The 20,371-nt window shown below is 28.9% G+C and overlaps 1 protein-coding gene across 8 annotated transcripts in view; it reads right to left on the bottom strand.

Moving 5' to 3' along the window:
• The window catches only part of LOC107068855 (growth factor receptor-bound protein 14), a 364,319-nt gene that overhangs the window by 325,899 nt on the left and 18,049 nt on the right, over positions 1-20,371 (bottom strand). For 2 of the 8 annotated variants that reach the window (XM_089175883.1, XM_089175884.1), the window contains 2 exons: positions 11,427-11,520; positions 11,104-11,227 (listed from right to left, as the gene is read on the bottom strand). The exons of 4 other annotated variants lie outside the window; for them this stretch is intronic. The gene's annotated coding sequence lies outside the window, so the exon portion shown is untranslated. Of the gene's footprint in view, positions 1-11,103; positions 11,228-11,426; positions 11,521-11,582; positions 11,693-20,371 lie in introns of those variants that run through there. 2 more of the 8 variants (XM_089175885.1, XM_089175886.1) reach the window with 2 other exon arrangements.

The following is a 20,371-nucleotide window of genomic DNA, read 5'->3' as shown; positions in this document are numbered from 1 at the left end:
ATAAATAAAAGTGGAACAAAAAAATTCAGATCCGAATATTTGTACATCTTTTAAAAAAAAATTATCAACACCGAAAGTCAAGCTTTAAAAAAAAAAAAAAAAAAAATACAAAAAGAACGTATGATAATTCAAATTATAATATTCATCGATAAATTTGTCAAATAACTGTTACAATTTTTCAAAATAATTTTCTTTAATATATTCCAACGATAAAATACGAAGGAGTTACTTTACAACGAAACTTTGACATTAAATTTCTTCTTACCGAAGAAAAGTTTTTTTTTTCTTTTTTTTTCTTTCTTTAAGAATAAGATGAAAGTTCTTTAAACGTGCTGACGTTATTTCAAACAAATTAAAAAAACAATAAAGCCCGTTGAGAATAATTTAGATACTTTCTCGTTTCTCTTCAATCTTCACGACGGATGGACGAGTGAAATTCATTTTGGTACAAGGTAAAAGAAATACTCTCGTTGCAATGTGGTTTACTTGGGTTCCTAGATTGCATAGTTACTTGATATACACGTCTAGTAAAGAATATTTTTCACTATAAAATCCTTTCTGTATCTAAACTAAATTTATATCACAAAAGTCTAATAAATGTTTATTATCTTATATATATGAAATTAATTTTACAACAACGAAATAAAAAAAATTAATACAAATCTAAATATTTGTTGTTATTTACTGAAATACTGTCTTCTTATTTAAAAATCTTTCTTCTAACTTTTCTAAAGTACTTAAGAGATACTTTTCTAAATAAAGTTTCAGTTGAAAAAAAAAAAAAAGAAAAAAAGATAAAATAAAAGGAAACTAAATTTACTCGATTTTTTATTCGAAAAAAAGTATTGTGATAATTACTCGATAAAATAAACCTAACTAAAAATAAACAAGAAAGTATATAAAGATAAATTAGCTTAAGATAAATGATCATGGTTGTATAGCTGTCTAAAATACATTCTATTCTAAAATAACGACTCCAAAAGAGGAAAAGCTTTTTATGCAATCCCCCCACACAAAATGTACATTAGCATAGCCAATGTTGAAATTTAGCATCGTCACAGCTTGCATTTGCTACTTTATTTTCTCTCACTCACTCACTCACTCTCTCTCTCTCTCTCTCTCTCTCTCTTACTCTCTTTCTTTTTCTTCTTCTACTTCTACTTCTTCTTCTTCTTCCTCTAATCTTAGCAACACCACGTTTTTCGTGAAAACTTTAGGACGTTCGTTGGCATGGCTTTCGATGTCTCGTTCAACGACCCATGATTTATGACGTCAAAACAATTATCGGTAAACCAAAATTTCTCAACATCTAATTCAAGCTTCGAACTTTTGAATATTCCAAAATGTGTTAGAAAATTCGTTAATTATCTGAGAAACATTAGAGAGAACTTTGACTGGTATTAATTAACGTACTTGACTATATTGTTCAAGAATTTATTCGAAGATTAATTAGCTATTCAAATTTTCTACAAATTATAACGAATATTTATTCAAATAATAATATTATATTTATAATGTTGAATAAAATAATTGAATTTAATTCTACTAATTTAGTATCAAGGTAAAAAAAAAACTGTAAATCAAGTGTTAAACAGTTAGAATGAAAAAAAAAAAAAAAGATTAGAAAAGGAAGAAGAAGAAGAATATTTAGTTTAATATTTAAAAACAATCTCCAATAAAATTGAAATATTACAAACACTAATTATTCTAAAGAATATTTTTTTCTCCTATAGAAAAATTTCATTTTTAATTTTTTTTTTTTTTTTAAATGCTAATTTAACACTTAGAACAAAAACATTTTGTAAAAAAGTAAAAATACAATTTTAAATTAATCAACTAACCTGAATGAAACTATAAATACTGTATTTAACTTGGATTGAAATGTTTCACACTTGTCAAATTATAGTCGGAATACGATACAGATTTGTATTAATGTACATCAACATAACTATACATAGAACCACAGGGGGTCCTTTCAGTTCGTCAAATCCTTCATTTAGTCCTCTGTATTGAACCCAAGGCATCTATGTAATATACGATCCTATAGTAGATATAGTTTATGCGGTCATATATCTCTTCAACATTCACAGAGTTCTAGGTACTTACAAACGAATTCAAATTCTCGATAAACTGTTTGTTCCAAAGAGGAAAGGGTAGAAAAGGAAAAAGGGGGGAGAAGTGTTGAGGGAAAGGGCAAAACTGACTTTGTTTCCAACAGTTTAGGGAAAATAAACACGAAAGGAAGTTAGCATTGACGTTTCGTGGTATTTGTGTTTAACATATGTTCCTATATCATCCTTTCTCTTTGATATTCCATCATAGTCAACTAATAAAATCTTCCCTTTGAGATTTCTCGATTTAACTAGGAAAATTTTGCAAAATTTCTTTAATTATAGTAATATATATGCAACATTATAAGCTTAGTTATAATATAGTCCAAATTAATGCTGATTTTAAAAGGAACATTTGTATTTATTTGATATATATCTCTGTATGGTTGGTTTGCTAAGTTACATTGGTTTATATATATTTCTGTTAACCTGGCAAACTCGTAATAGTGTTATTATCGTTCTGGCTGTTAGTTTGAGTGCAAGAAAATGGATATTTTATGACTGTTTTAGTTAATTTGTTTAGTTTTGTATTGTGGTTTTTTTATGATACATTATTTGTGGTTAACAGAATTGTTTATTTCATTTCTAACAGACTTATATGTTGCAATACTTCTTCTGATTCAATTATTTTATTATTTTTTTTTTTCCTTACTTTTAGAATCCCATATGGTTGATCAACATTTTGTTGTATTTAAATTTGTAAATCATATAAAAGTATTATTTGTATAATTCAACTAATATTAAGAATAACTTTGACATAACCAACACCTTTTCTAGATCACCTTTTCTAGAAACCCTACTAATCTAATCTTCCCCTAACATACGACTACTCTTTGTACAAGGTAATAAAAAAAAAAAAAAAAATATGAAAATCTAATAGTCTTGTGGAAGGTTGAAACTTCACGTGTGGGTTCTTCCAAATTATCTTCATTATTCGGGTCAACCCTAAATATTTCTCTACCTTTTACCATGTTCAAAACGTATATGTGATGTAATTAAAATTTCCAAATGTTTTCCTCTAGACCAATGTACAAGTTTTACTTAAACGTATTAACATTTGTTTGTTTCCTTGAATAAAATTAAAATGAATTCAAAGAGATAGAATTTTGAAAAATTTCTTATAATTTTATTCGAATTTTTTTATTCACAAATCTCTTTCTCTTTTTTAATATTTATTTATATTTCGTGTGTGTGTGTGTGTGGAGGGGGGGGGGGGAGAAAATACTATTGGATAGAACCATAATGAATTCCCATAATGAAGCGTGAAACAAAGTTAAGTTATCATTTCGAAGAATCCTATTCATTCGACAATTCTCATATGCTTGTCACGAATATAAGGCTAATCAAGGTTAACTCGAGACTAGATTGCTTTTACAGCCAGGATCTATTGCGAGAATATTCGTTAAAATCCCACATATATCTCACGAACGAGTAAATTATCTCTCAATGGAAAAACAACCAAAAATAAAACATGATTTCTCTCGAGAATTTCTATCTAAAAATTTAACAATAACCATTCTTTCAATTTAGACATTTAATTGAATAAATTATAAGATATTACAAAGTTTCTATTTCAATGTAGACATTTGAAAAAACTTATTTTATTTTAATATATGTAAAAAAAAAAAAAAAAGAAAAAGAAAAGAAAAGAAAAATAAGCAAACGTTTAAAGTTTGTTTGAAAAACATTTTGAAATAAAAAATGCAATGCAAATTCTTTGTCCATGAATGAAGGATGAATTGATATAAAAAAAAATAATAATCGATCATATGTCACTTTTAATTATCATTAGATTGATCGATCATTCGATTGATCGAAGTAGTGAAACGTGACGAAGAAATCGAAGACCTAAACTCATTATAAAGACCTTTCATTAAAGAAATATCAACTAGGGTCAACGTAGTCAATTATCGTTGGTAGATCAAGGGCGGCGCCGGCAACGTGCCAAGAAAACACACACAGACATACACACAAAAAACATGACAATACACGCGACGTACGTATATATAGAAAAATAGCTAAATTTGGTCTATTTATTTTCTTTTTCTTTTGTTTTTATTCCAACTCAAGCCCACTTAGTTCTCATTCTTTCCAACCTTTCACGAATTTCCGCCTCGTTTCACCAATGAAATAATCCTAAAGAGTTTTGTGGTAACCCACGAAAAACAGCTTTTAACATGCATACTCGTTTTACTATTTCCATAGTATTCTAAAATTCCTCAAAAATCTATTAGACCATTAGCAGCTTTTCAACTTTTGAATACAAATGTTATTTTTATCCTAGAACAAAATTCACTTCTATCTCTATCTATCTCGTTTTTACTTTATCTCTTCTTTTCGTAATAATAAATTACATTTATTTTATCTAATTTTTTGTTATCTCTTTCTCTCTTGTTTTGTACTTGAAAAAAAAAAAAACACACACACACAGAAAATTGCAAATTAATTTCAATTTTATTTAAAAATGATTCGAGAAAGATAACAACTTCTTTTTCTCATTCTAAACGATATCAACGTAGTTAACAAGCAGCAGGCAAGAGAGGAATCATCGCTCGATCAAATTTCAGGCCACGAACGTGACATTGATGAAACGAAGAGAAATTGCTATACGAATTAATCTCCTGGAAAACGTATCGAAAATCGTTTCTTTCGATTAATCACGACTTTATGACGTTGGATCGTAAATATTCCTATGTTGTAACAAGGACGATGAAGCATGATGGATAAAAAGCCACATGATGCGTTACTTCGTTTAATAGCAACACAACTACCCTCTTTTGATAACAATCCTTCTCATTCTTTCACATTCAACAAATCCACATTGTTATTGCACGCGAAACAACTTTTGTCTTTATCCAATAAATTTTGAATACACCTACCTACACGCACACACACACACATGCATACGTTTGTACATGTGTGTAATAGAAGAGGATTTCAAAATGACAACCTCTTTTGATAAATTTCCTAAAACGTATCACGATTATTCCTCCATTTTAATCCAACACAAATGAAATCGCATCTATAATCATTCAAGCAACGTATGTTATCCTTTTAGTTGTATATTATACTCATACTAAATCTACAAACATATATATATATATGTATATTATATATTTAAACAGGTAGATAAACTACATTGTGTTTTATTATTTCTGTTTCACACAGAAATACTCTTCTCATGTATGTGTGTACAAACGCATAGATATATGTGTGTATAGTATTATTATTCATGCATTATAATGGTATAACCTACTAACACGTAACACGTAACACGTACACGAATTAACTAGGTTCTATAATATTATTTTAATAATTATATCGTTGCACGTGAGCAAACAATGCATTTTTGTTAAAAAAAAAAAATAATAAGAAATAAATTAAGGTAGTTTGTTTCAATCGCATTACCAAAATAACGAGGAACACGTTAAACCGTAAGCTAGAAGGAAAAGACACGAACGTTTAATCAGATTATGTAATTAATTATGGCTTGACGCGCAATTAATTTTTCTCCTACCATACCTACACGAACATTCTTGCTGTATACATTCACATACACACTCATGTATTATACAAAGTGTGTTGAGAGTCATTTTCTCTTTGTGAAAAAATATTTTAACACTTTTTAACACACGTAGTATAATATAAATATTTTATATACCAAACAACAACGTAACTAACAAGTATAATCAGTCATTTACGAACGATAGACCAATGAGGACAATCGAATATTTTGTTGAAAATTTTTCCCTTGTGAAAAGTTTCGAATTTCGAGAAGAACTTTCAAATACAAATTCATTTTAAGAAAATTGAAATGGTTTGAGAATCGATACGATAAATTAGAGAAAAAAGATAACACAGATTTGGAGCAAATATTGAAGTTATCCCATAGATTTTCTCGCTTGGAACGATTTCAATAATAGTTTGAAAAAAAATTCATATCGTTCCTGAATTGTATTCTGAAAATTTGTTAACATGATTTTAACAATAAAAATGATAAAAATAAACGTTACTATTTTCATGTGTTTTTCTTTGATAAACGTAAAATATTTGTCTAAGAACATTTCCTTGCATTTTTATTGCTACACAAAAGTTTTATGCATATTACTACAAATTGAATTTTTATTCACGACTTTTATTTCTCCAATTAATATATCTTGTCCTTATTACATGTTAAAGAAAAATAAAAAGCATCCGAAACGTTAAAAAATACAACTCAAATTGCACGAAATTTGAAACGCATAAATAAAAATAATTTTACAAAAATTCTTCCTTTCTCTCCTTTAAGATAAAATAACAATAACAAAAATAGTTCACGACTAGGATGAAAATACGAAATTTTCTTCGACAAAAATGCACAACGAATTAAACCGAGACGAATTTTATTTTCTTTCTTGCTATTCATTTTACTTTTTTAGATGCACACGTCTGACGTTGATAGATTGAAGGTAAAATAAAACGTCGAATGAATCCTTGATCGATCGTTCATTAAATGACTGCCCACATCGATGGTGTGTACTATCAAACCCTTTGCCATCCCTTAACCAACGTTTCAAAATCTTTACATAGTTATCAAATACTACGTTTACCATAGTAATACCTCTTGTTATTTCTAAATATGAATCACATATACGTTCATCTATTAAGAAGGTTCAAATTTAAAGTATATTTGAATTTTTATGCTCTACCTCAATTTTACCTTATACCACTAAGCTATGTAAGTTTCCTATTAAAATATCATAGAGTTTATAAAATTGAATAATCAATTATTAATTCAAACCTAAGTAATTGTTCAAAAAAAATATAACTGTAAAATATTGATTGAAAACGAAACCCTGAAACAATTAATATCATTCAACAATTATTCTATTCAAAATCTTTGGTACATTTCAACAAATTTTTGAAGTTATATATGTATATTCTAAAATATTAAATAAATATAATTCATATTTAGTATTTATATGTGTGCCTTCAGAAATGCATTTATACATACATTTTAAAAATTAACAATAAAAGGTGTTCAAATAGCAGAAAAGTAGAAAGGTTTGATGATAAATCCAACGATGATCACCTGTAACAAAAAGAAAACTATATAAATAATCTATACTTGAAATAACCAAAACAGATTATTGACGAGCAATATAATAATAAAATAGAATATAAAATAACTAAAGAGCCATTCTCAAAAGTTCGAAAATCTGGTTGAACCTTTGAAAATAACTCAGTAGTTTATAGTTGCCCTCTTGAGCCACAATTAAGTGGGGGCCTCTTCGGCATTAAGCCTCTTCTTTTCTTCATGTGTTGGAAGCTGCATTTGGACATTTCTTAAGTGAGTGCAAGATAAAAAATATCAATGAAATATATTTCATATTAAATATATGAAATAATTACATTGATTTTCTATCATACTTCTTTTTGAAATATTCTCGTAATTCGATATAACTTGAGTCCTCAATTATTACAAAATTAATTTACAATTTCCCTTTATTATCCTGATTCGTAAACCATCACAAAACATATAATTTTTTAATCGTACAATTAATGTCCAAAGCAGACAGTATTTTCCATCGATGACCTAATAACACTTTGCACTTTTAAAGTCGAGTAATACAATCGAATTAAAATAAATAATGCAATAAATGTAATGCATCTTCTTGCAATATTTTCATTTTAACTATTCGCTATACTTTGAGCTGCATTGAATATATCTAGGGCAAAATCACGAATGTACAAAGTGCTAGTTATAAAACTTAAAACTAAGTATCAATTCATCAAAGACTTTGCAAATACGATTCGACTCTATCTCGTTCGAGATAAAATCGAAGCAGAAATGAATCTTTTAAATCGTTGCAAATCCCTTTGAATCATGATACATAATAAAGATTACAGAATAGTCACAAAATAAATTTACAAAGCAAGAATAATAGAATGAAATGATACAATTTTGTAACAATTCTGTATAAACCAGGAGGCGAAATTTCCACTCCGGAGTGAAAGCAAGAAGTCTAATGCCTTTCCTGGATCCTACCTACTTAAAATTAAAGTTTTCACATTCATTCAGAGAAGTATGCTACCTGCCTGCCTACTACCCATATTTTTACCCGTTTCAAGAAAAACCATACATACCCACCCAGTCACTCCACGGTTCTCTCACATACCACCAGGGTGCAAAAGCCTAAACTAGAGAGCATGCCCCGGGGCACCTCCGACACCCTAGTTCAACCACGTTTTCTAAACTTATATGCTAATGGGTATACGTACGTTTTGCTGTAATCGTCTGCCAAGGCTAGTGATTATTGCATAAATAACTAAAGCAAAAATACAAGTATACACTAGTATATATGCATACTAGTTATATACAAGTATATCAAAGTTTCCACAAATAAATGCAGTAACTCTACTATTCAAAACGGTTATCAAAAAAATTAGAAATATTTAATATAAATACAAAAATACAGAAACTCGTATTTCTTATATCACACGTGATATATAAAAGTAGTAACCTCAGCATTAAATGATGTATTAATTAAAAACTATCGCGAAACGATGTACAATACACACTACCTAATACGCACACACAGGTGTAAAGTACATCGTGCAATCACTAGCACAATAACAGCCGCCAATAGGGGAAAAACTTAAAACTAAACCCACACTAACTGTTTCTCACCCATACGTGTAACACCTGGGCACACGCATAGATGAGAACGCAGGAAGTATGGGGGGGGAGAAACGGGGGATTAGTATATTAGAAGCTGAAAATCCTGATCTAAAAATTAATTAGTATATAAAAATATTTTCTCAGAAATTTAAGCGGACTGTGACTCTACAAGCTATTTATACTGTCTTTCAAAGAAATTTTAAAAGATTTTAAGAATTTTAAAAAATTTTAAATACCTCGGACGACTTCTTTCATTAAGTTGGCTGTTCTAATGAAAGAACTGGGCTTGAGCCGCCACTTAACTGCTAGAGTCTATCCGTCGCGAATTGGTTTGTCTTCTTGCTCATTTATCTATATTATTGAGGTATCGATATATCAAAGTTAATTGCGATTAGATAAACTAAGTACGAAGCAATGCATGTAAGACATTTATTACATGCTTCTCTGGACGAAAAAGAGTAAATTAATGCTCGATTTCACCATTACTAAACTCGAACAAAACACGTAACAAAAAAAAAAGTGAATTAAATGAATTTAACCGACGAGACAAGAAAACCTATCCTGAACTAATAATAAAACATACAGTAAAACATAGAATAAAATATACAATTTTCATGAGTAACTCCTAAAAAGGAATTACTCATGTGCTCGTCAATAATTTATTTAAATAATTACAACCAGTAACTCGTGCCGATTTGGACCTTTCATCCTCGGCATGATTGAGCACTGGAGGGACTTTAAATAAAAACTCGCGGTTTAAGAAGTTCTGCGATGGCTCCAAAACACTCCTACTTCACAGCAAATATTATAGTCTGACGATGGAAGACGATACTCGATTTGCCATGGGAGAAAATCCATCGAAGATCCACCAAAAATCCATCGAAGAATTCATCCAACATCTTTGAAAGGAAGAGAATCCATGGTTATTTCTGTAAAATAAAATAGAACAAAACGATAAGTTATTTGGAATATAATTTAAAATCATATAAAATAAAATCGAATAAAATGTAAATACAAATGAATACTTACGATGCATTTTAAGAAGATGCAGCTCTATTGCACCATGGTAATGCACCTCGCGTGAATCTAAAAACGCGGTATAAACGAAAATAAGAAACTATAGATGAGTTTCTTATCGCGAAACCGATATTTTATTATACGACGAACAACACTGACTCTAATTCGCGTTTGATTTTAACTTATTACTCGCCCGATCACTGATTCTAAACTGCACTAATTTAAAGACTGCATTGCTCGCAGTCAAATGCAAGAACAAAAATTTCACTCCCGGTCACTTCACATGGGCCATTCGTGCACGATTGCAATCTGAAACAGAAATAAAAAACAATACTATTAATATCATTACTATTACAGAAAAGCATTAAAATTTTTGAGGCATTATTTAATACAAAAATATACTCACTTTGATGAATGCACGATGAATGCACGATGGGTCTCCTACCCTTAGGATGACGATGAGCACATGTTTAAACTGAATAAAAGAAACTTGCGAGTTTCTTAACTGAGCAAACGAAACTTTAACATGCGACGATCAACACTGAATCTACTCTTTTGTCGACTTTTTTATATTTTATTTTAACACGATGCAACACACACGAGAACCTCATTGCCTACGCGCTCGATTGCAATGATTTTCTGAAACAAAAAAAGAAAAAGAACAATTAATATCATTGTCGTAATAAAAATCCATTGAAGTAATCATAGAAATGTTTGATAGAAAAATATACTTACTTTTAATCTTCTTTGATGACTGCAGGATGGGTATCCTACCCTTAGGATGACGATGTATAAAATAAAATTAAATAAAAAATCTGAAAAGCTGAAACATACTAAAGACTATACAACAAAATTTCCTGTGAATCATTTCTGAAGGCAGGGCACATATTAAAAATCATTTTATCAAAAATATTCAATGGTTAATATAAAGAAATAATTTAATAATCTATGAGAATTGACTTAATTAAAAGTAAAAGTTATAAAATATTTAGGAAATGTACCAAAATATGCAACAATTTCTTTGATAGTATTTGCTTTGCATTTTAATATGCAAATTCAAGTAATATCAATTGCTTTAACCTCACTTCTTATATAAAATTACATATACAAGGTATGTATTGTTAGTCAAAATATTAATTAAAAATCTTTAAAGTTATCTAATTAAAATAATAATTATAAAAACAAACTCAATAAAGAGTTACCTTAAAAGTAAAACGTTTTTAATACAATTCTATGCAATGAAGAACTATTTAAAGTATTAAAACTAATACGATAACGTTAGAAACAAAATAGTTCAAATGTTTAATACGTTACTTTTGTTGTTGTCGTTAGCTCGTTGAAGAACGGAAGGGGAATAGAAATCTCTCTTTGTCTATTCTTCTTGAAGTGTCGAATGTATTGGTCGATGTTTTTATTTTGCTTTCGGCTCGAGAATTTCCTAGAAATAAACAATTGCCTTTAGTTCGAATGTTTCGTCTTCTTATTCTGTCTTTCTCTCTCTGTCTCTCACTCTTTCTCTCACAGTCTCACTCTGTCTTTCTCTATCTTTATCTCTTTATCTCTCTCTCTCCCTCACACTCACATACACTCTTTCTATCACACTTTTCACTGTTTTAAAAGAAAAGAGATAGACGTACCTCGCAAATATAAAGAAGAAAAAACAATTGACTGTATAAGGTTAGGTATATATACTCGTGCTGGACTTTTCCAATGCAGGGAAATCCGAATAATCTAAAAAATAAGAATGCATTAATATGATATCAAGAAAATCAAATATATATGCATATGGTTACCTGTACTATATGCAGACACTATCTCTATTAAGACATAACGATGAAAAATAATTCATTATAGAATCATTAGAGATTGTAGTAATTATCGATGTCGTGAGAATAACCTAAAAGATTAAAAAAGTATTGTTAAGTAACGAAATCGAATAGACGTGACGCGAGCCGGGGAGACGCCAATTTTATTTTCACAGATATCTTTCAAACTTTTGAATTTATTTGTTTGAAAACACTCACGTATAAAAAGTTAGCTTATAGCTTTCGTTTAATATATAATGGAAGGCTGTACGATAAAATAATATTTTTTAATTACCTGAAATTAACAGGACGACACAGGTTCCGTGCGATCTCCATGATAGTTGGAGGGAAAAGAAAGCTTGATTTGAATCTCATTGGCTAATCATTTTTGGTCATACGTTTTGAAATTGAATTGACCAATTAAAACATTTTTTTTATTTCACGCAAATAAGCTTGCCGTGATTGGTTAAAATTTTCTCGTTTGCAAATTCAAATTGTAACTAACGTTTAATACACACAAATGTACACGTCTATTTAAAATATTCTAAAAATAATAAACAGAATAAAAAAAAAATAAAAGAATAAAGAAATAAACAATATGAAAACTTTTTCGTATCACACAAAAAAACACTAACGTACAGAAAATAATCGTCCATCGTCCATTCAAATAGATATGCTTAAAACAATAGAAATCTTTTTCAGGCATGCCACCCTAAACTATGGTTTAAACATACCATACCTTTTAACATACATTAAATAGAAAATCATTTTTATATGTTATTAATTTATGTTTTTTTTAGATATCCGTCTCTACTAACTTGGTTTCATAAACATAAAATGTTCCGATTACTATAAAATAAATAATTAAAATAATGAATAATAAATTAATATATTTTATTAATAAATAATAAAATTATATGAATAGTTAATAAATTTTGGTAGTTAATTCAGCTTTCTTGATAACTACAATTGTTAAATTTTATAAGATAATTTATTTATTAAATAAATCAAAAATTGAAATTGGCGCGTCGGTAATTAATCGATAATGCAGATCATTCACGCGAGATTCTTATTTATCGATATAGTTTATGATGGCATGCCTGCAAAAGATTTCAATTGTTTGCATATCTATATGGACAAACGATTCTTTTCTGTACAGGAGTGTACTTCTGCTCTATGCGAAAAAGTTTTCATAGAATCAATATTTTCTCTATTCTATTCATTATTTTCCAATTATTTAAAAGAGACGTGTACATTTATTTAGAAAAAAGAATTAATTTTTTATTTATTTAATAAATAATCATCTTGACTAATAACAATTATAATTTGATTTTGAATTTGAATTTGCAAACGAGAAAATTTCAACCAATTACAGTAAGCTTATTTGCGTGAAATAAAAAAAATGTTTTAATTGGTCAATTCAATTTCAAAACGTATAACCAAAAATGATTAGCCAATGAGATGCAAATTAAGCTTTCTTTTCCCTCCAACTATCATGGAGATCGCACGGAACCTGTGTCGTCCTGTTAATTTCAGGTAATTAAAAGATATTATTTTATTGTACAGCCTTCTATTATATATTAAACGATAGCTACAAGCTAACTTTTTATACGTGAGTGTTTTCAAACAAATAAATTCAAAAGTTTGAAAGATATCTGTGAAAATAAAATCGGCGTCTCCCCGGCTCGCGTCACATCCATTCGATTTCACTACTTAACAATATTTTTTTATTCTTTTAGGTTATTTTCACGTTATCGATACTTACTACAATCCCTAATAATGCAGTAATTAATTATTTGTCATAATTTTATCTTCAATTATTGTATTTTCTATTAAATTCAATTTTTATCACACATACACAGATGTAGGCATATACATATATATATAATAGGTTCGTACACATACACTTATATATTTGATATTTTATATATTGTACTAATGTAATTTTATTTTTTACTTTTTTTAGGTATCCGAGCATTAGAAGAGTACAACAAGAAAATACATATACTAAAACTAAAAATCGTATTGACTTTTTTATCTTCATATTTATCGCGAGGTAGGAACATCTATTTTTTTATAACGTACAGAAGTGTAATAGAAAGAATGTGAAAAAAAAAAAGTGAAAATGTAAAGTGAAGAGAAGAAGCAGAAAAAGAAAGAAAGAGACAGGGAGAGAGTGAGAGAGAGAAAGAAACAGAAGGAAAAAGACAGTAAAAAAACAAAACACTCGATCTATAGGCGATTATAAATGTGTATGTTATTTCCAGATATTTCTCGAGTCTACGACAAAACGTAAACAGCCGATAACATAGGTATAATAGCCGAGCGTTCGACACTCCGAAAATCCCCTCTACCAAGGTTATGTAGTAACATACCTCGTATTCGTCTTCTATTCTTCAACGAGACAACATAAACGAAAATGAGACGTATAAAATTATTTAATAATTTTATTTCTAACTTTATCGTTTTGATTTTAATAGTTTAAAAAGTTTTTCATTGCATAGAATGATATAAAAACGGGTTTATTTTTAATGTTACTCTCTTTATTAAGTTTGCTGATACAATTACTATTTTATTTAAACAATTTTAGAGAGTTTTAATGAATATTTTTATTAACATTACATACTTGATATGTAATTTAGCAAGCAAATAGTTGCATACTTTGATCAATTTCACAAATATTTAATAACTTTAACTTTTTATTATGTCAATTCTCATAGATTATTAAATTATTTCTTTACATTTAGCATTGAATATTTTTTATAAAATATTCAATGGTTTTAATGTGTGCTCTGCCTTCAGAAATGATTCACAGGAAATATTGTAATATAGTCTTTAGTATGTTTCAGCTTTTCAGACTTTTTATTTAATTTTATTTTATACATCGTCATCCTAAGGGTAGGATACCCATCCTGCAGTCATCAGAGAAGATTAAAAGTAAGTATATTTTTCTATCAAAAATTTCTATGATTACTTCAATGGATTTTTATTACGACAATGATATTAATTGTTCTTTTTCTTTTTTTGTTTCAGAAAATCATTGCAATCGAGCGCGTAGGCAATGAAGTTCTCGTGTGTTGCATCGTGTTAAAATAAAATATAAAAAAGTCGACAAAAGAGTAGATTCAGTGTTGATCGTCGCATGTTAAAGTTTCGTTTGCTCGGTTAAGAAACTCGCAAGTTTCTTTTATTCAGTTTAAACATGTGCTCATCGTCATCCTAAGGGTAGGATACCCATCCTGCATTCATCAATGAAGAATAAACGTAAGTCAATTTTTATATTAAAGATTTTCTCAATAATTATAGTTATTTTTATATAACAACGATTTACATAATCTTATTTTTATTTGTGTTTCAGATCATCGTTGGAATGGTATTCACATTTTATTAATTAAATTCATTTTGAAATTCGTTTAACACTAGATTTTTTTACTATTGTTTTGTTCAATATTTTTAAAAAATTTACGAACATTGTTTGAATGAAAAAGTTCATAGAGGAGGGGAATTAATATTAATATATATTTCATTACAGTATTAAAAATTAACATATATTTAAAAAAAAATATTCTACTTTAAAATTTTAATTAAATTTAAATTTTATTGAATTACAATTAATTAAAATATTTCTATTTTATATATATGTAACAAAAGAGTTTGAAATGAATCACATTTGCTCAATCCATAAATCTAGTGTTAAATGAATTAACTGCATGTAATGCAGTTTTATAGTCATTCTTTGTGCATTATCATCGTCCTCCTGAGGATAGGAGATCTATTGTGCATTCATCAATAAAGATTTAAAGTAAGTATATTTTTGTATTAAATAATTCCTCAAAAATTTTAATGATTTTCTGTAATAGTAATGATATTAATAGTATTGTTTTTTATTTCAGTTTCAGATTGCAATCGTGCACGAATGGCCCATGTGAAGTGACCGGGAGTGAAATTTTTGTTCTTGCATTTGACTGCGAGCAATGCAGTCTTTGAATTAGTGCAGTTTAGAATCAGTGATCGGGCGAGTAATAAGTTAAAATCAAACGCGAATTAGAGTCAGTGTTGTTCGTCGTATAATAAAATATCGGTTTCGCGATAAGAAACTCATCTATAGTTTCTTATTTTCGTTTATACCGCGTTTTTAGATTCACGCGAGATGCATCACCATGGTGCAATAGAGCTGCATCTCCTTGGAATGCATCGTAAGTATTCATTTGTATTTACATTTTATTCGATTTTATTTTATATGATTTTAAATTATATTCCAAATAACTTATCGTTTTGTTCTATTTTCTTTTACAGATATAACCATGGATTCTCTTCCTTTCAAAGATGTTGGATGAATTCTTCGATGGATTTTTGATGGATCTTCGATAGACTTTTGGTGGATCTTCGATGGATTTTGGATGGTTCTTCGATGGATCTTCTCCAATGGCAAATCGAGTATCGTCTTCCATCGTCAGACTACAATATTTGCTGTGAAGTAGGAGTGTTTTGGAGCCATCGCAGAACTTCTTAAACCGTGAGTTTTTATTTAAAGTCCCTCCAGTGCTCAATCATGCCGAGGATGAAAGGTCCAAATCGGCACGAGTTACTGGTTGTAATTATTTAAATAAATTATTGACGAGCACATGAGTAATTCCTTTTTAGGAGTTACTCATGAAAATTGTATATTTTATTGTATGTTTTATTATTAGTTCAGGATAGGTTTTCTTGTCTCATCGGTTAAATTCATTTAATTAATAATGCAATTAATAAATGAACTCTCTTTTTTATTATGTGTTTTGTTCGTGGTCAGTAGTGATGAAATAGAGCATTAATTTATTCGTTTTCGTGCTGGAAAGCATGTAATAAATGTCTTACATGCATTGCTTCGTATATAGTTTATCTAATCGAGATTAATTTTGATATATCAATACTTTGATATTTTAAATAAATGAGCAAGAAGACAAACCAAGTTCGCGAACGGATAGATTCTGGCAATTAAGTGGTGGCTCAAAGCCCAGTTCTTTGATTAGAACAGCCATTTAGTGAAAGAGTCGTCCGAGGTTTGCAAAAAATATCCATCATCACCATAGAGTCTTTTAATACATCCTTACCTCGAAACTGTAATTGTTTCATATGGGGTAACTTTTTTTTTCATTCGCTTGTTTAAGTCATTATTCACCAAATGACTTGTAGAGTCCTTAGCTCGTTTAGATGAATTTTTATTAAAATCTTTTGTGATATATTTATATATGTTAATTATGTTTTTTTAGATCAGGCTTTTCAGCTTCTAATATACTAATCCCCCGTTTCTCCCCCCATACTTTCTGCGTTCTCATCTATGCGTGTGCCCAGGTGTTACACGTATAGGTGAGAAACAGTTAGCGTGGGTTTAGTTTTAGTTTTTTCCCTATTGGCGGCTGTTATTGTGCTAGTGATTGCACGATGTACTTTACACCTGTGTGTGCGTATTAGGTAGTGTGTATTGTACATCGTTTCGCGATAGTTTTTAATTAATACATCATTTAATGCTGAGGTTACTACTTTTATATTTCACGTGTGATATAAGAAATACGAGTTTCTGTATTTTTGTATTTATATTAAATATTTCTAATTTTTTTGATAACCGTTTTGAATAGTAGAGTTACTGCATTTATTTGTGGAAACTTTGATATACTTGTATATAACTAGTATGCATATATACTAGTGTATACTTGTATTTTTGCTTTAGTTATTTATGCAATAATCACTAGCCTTGGCAGACGATTACAGCAAAACGTACGTATACCCATTAGCATATAAGTTTAGAAAACGTGGTTGAACTAGGGTGTCGGAGGTGCCCCGGGGCATGCTCTCTAGTTTAGGCTTTTGCACCCTGGTGGTATGTGAGAGAACCGTGGAGTGGCTGGGTGGGTATGTATGGTTTTTCTTGAAACGGGTAAAAATATGGGTAATAGGCAGGCAGGTAGCATACTTCTTTGAATGAATGTGAAAACTTTAATTTTAAGTAGGTAGGATCCAGGAAAGGCATTAGTCTTCTTGCTTTCACTCCGGAGTGGAAATTCCGCCTCCTGGTTTATACAGAATTGTTACAAAATTGTATCATTTCATTCTATTATTCTTGCTTTGTAAATGTATTTTGTGACTATTCTGTAATCTTTATTATGTATCATGATTCAAAGGGATTTGCAACGATTTGAAAGATTCATTTCTACTTCGATTTTATCTCGAACGAGATGGAGTCGAATCAAATTCGCAAATTCTTTGATGCATTTGATACTTAGTTTTAAGTATTTCAGGATTAGCACTTCGCACTATCGCGATTTCGTCTTACAGCTTGAAATATTTGATATAATTAAATATAACATATTAATGAAATGAAAGTATTGCTAGAAAATGCATTGCATTTATTGCACTTTTTATTTCAATTCCATTTTATTACTCGACGTTAAAAGTGCAAAGTGTTATTAGGTCATCGAGGGAAATTATTATCTGCTTGGACATTCGTTTAAATGTGCTCGTGTACGGTCAATGAACTCTAAATTCATTGATGGTCCACGAGCTAGAAAAGTGAACGCGAAATGTAAATTAATTTTGTAATAATTGAGAATTAGAATCATAACAAAATACAAGTTCATTTGCAAAATTAGTATGAAAGATCTTATCTTGCTCGCACGTAGGAAATGTCCAAATGCAGTTTTCATGGAATGAAGAAAGAAGAGGCTTAATGCCGAAGAGGCCCCCACTTAATTGTGGCTCAAGAGGGCAACTACAGGCTATTGAGTTATTTTCAAAGGTTCAACAGCAAGTTTGAACCTTTAGAGAATGACTCTTTAGTCATATTTTATATTTTATTGTTTTACTTTTTTGCTCGTCATTAATTTCTAGTTGTAATTGGAGATGATGGACCATTCCATCTCCTTGGGACACCAAATGCGTGTCTATATCGTCTAAAAGATGCATATGTGTTTAGTTAGTTCGAGTCAAAATATTTAAATTTCCTTTTTATTACATTTTGAAACCTAATTATCGTTTTTTTAATATTAAAGTAATCTCTCTTTTTTTTTGTCTTTAAGATTTTTCCCTTTGATTGCATTTGATTAACTTTGTAATTTTTTCTTTTCTATATAATGCAGTTTAAAAGTAATAGTTATAATAATTAATAGATATTATTTTCTCTAGTAACTTAATATTTGTACTTTTACTTTTTTATTTTTTTATTTTTTATTTTTTGTAAATGTAAAATCACGCGTTTAAATTCCATTTTATTGCAATTTTAAATAGAAATTAGATAAAAATAAATAGAGAATTCAATTTGAAAAGTGCATCTGCGAATTGGACGATTTATATATCAGGCTATTGTATCTCACTTGATTCTATAATTAATATAGTTTTCTTTTTGTTACAGGTGATCATCGTTGGATTTATCATCAAACCTTTCTACTTTTCTTCTATTTGAACACCTTTAAATGTTATTTTCAAAATATATGTATAAATGCATTTCTGAAGGCACACACATAAATACTAAATATGTGAAATATATTTATTTAATATTTTCTAATATGTAATCTAGGTAAATTAATTACAGGAAATCAAATCACATCCTCGTGTGAAGAAAATTTTTGGTAGGTTTAAAAAAGGAATATTTATAAATTTCGTTGAATCCTTTTTGTTTTTTTCATAATCTTAGACCAAAGGGATTGCGTTTGGTCGTTGAACCTATGCAATGTTTGCAAGTCACGTGTGTCTACTCATTGTCAGTGAACGTTGTCATTTGTCTGTGTGTGTGTATTTCTACTTTTCACATAGAATGGTACTTATACTTCTGTTGAAATCGCATGATAGAAGAAAGTTTTCTGAAAGTCGGTCGGTAGAGATGAGTTTTGAAGGCTTCATCGAACAATGCAGGGTGTCTTTATTATTACGTCTGCTTGAATGCTCTCCTTTGAATGAGGAAAACAGAAATCAAGTAAAGAAAGAGAGATAGAGAAAGAAAATTCTAAGGTACATTGTTAAAATACGTTCATAAATTTACGAGTTTTCAGACATATAACTTGACTTTCGCATTTTCTCAACAAGTTTCTTACTTGAGAGAGAAACAACGATATAAAATGAAACACATAGATAAAATGTTACACTTAACAGCATTAGTTTAAAAGTTGTATTTTAACAGTTTGACCTATCTGTAAATCATATGAATGGATCATTTTTTTATTCTTGAAGAAAATAAGCCAGAAATTAGGGTAATTGTAACTAATCCAAATCAATAGTCAATATATAAATTACTTTATGTCTTTTTTTAATTCATATAGCATAAAATAAATTAATAAACTTAAAAGTTATTTGTATATTTTATATTTTTATAATTAATCATTTTTTATTTCATACTGTTTTTCTTTTTACTGTAATTTTGAGACAGTCATATATTAAATAAAATAATCTATTTATATTACATTAAAATAATTAAAATTAATTAATTTTTATGAAATTTTAATACTAATTGCATTGAACAAACCAAATATTTATTAATTAGATGTATCAATATTACAATTACCCTAAATGCAACCAGAGAGATAGTTTTGTTTTTTGTATTTTACTATTGTTTTTAGAATAAATATAATAGAAACGATGTAAATGTTAGATTTAAAGGTACTAGTTTAAAAGTATTAACTTACATATCCTTTTTAACACTACACCAATGAAATTCATTATTTTGTTTATAAGGATTAAAAGAAAGAGTAAGCAGATATCATAGATAACTTTAATGGTAAGTTTCTTTACTTGATTTCAGTGCTTTT

Source organism: Polistes dominula, unplaced genomic scaffold, assembly GCF_049000335.1.
Source record: "Polistes dominula isolate Pdom_NZ unplaced genomic scaffold, Pdom_raw_medaka contig_19, whole genome shotgun sequence".
Taxonomy (NCBI): Eukaryota; Metazoa; Arthropoda; class Insecta; order Hymenoptera; family Vespidae; genus Polistes; species Polistes dominula.
This window is presented reverse-complemented; position numbering and strand designations above follow the sequence as displayed.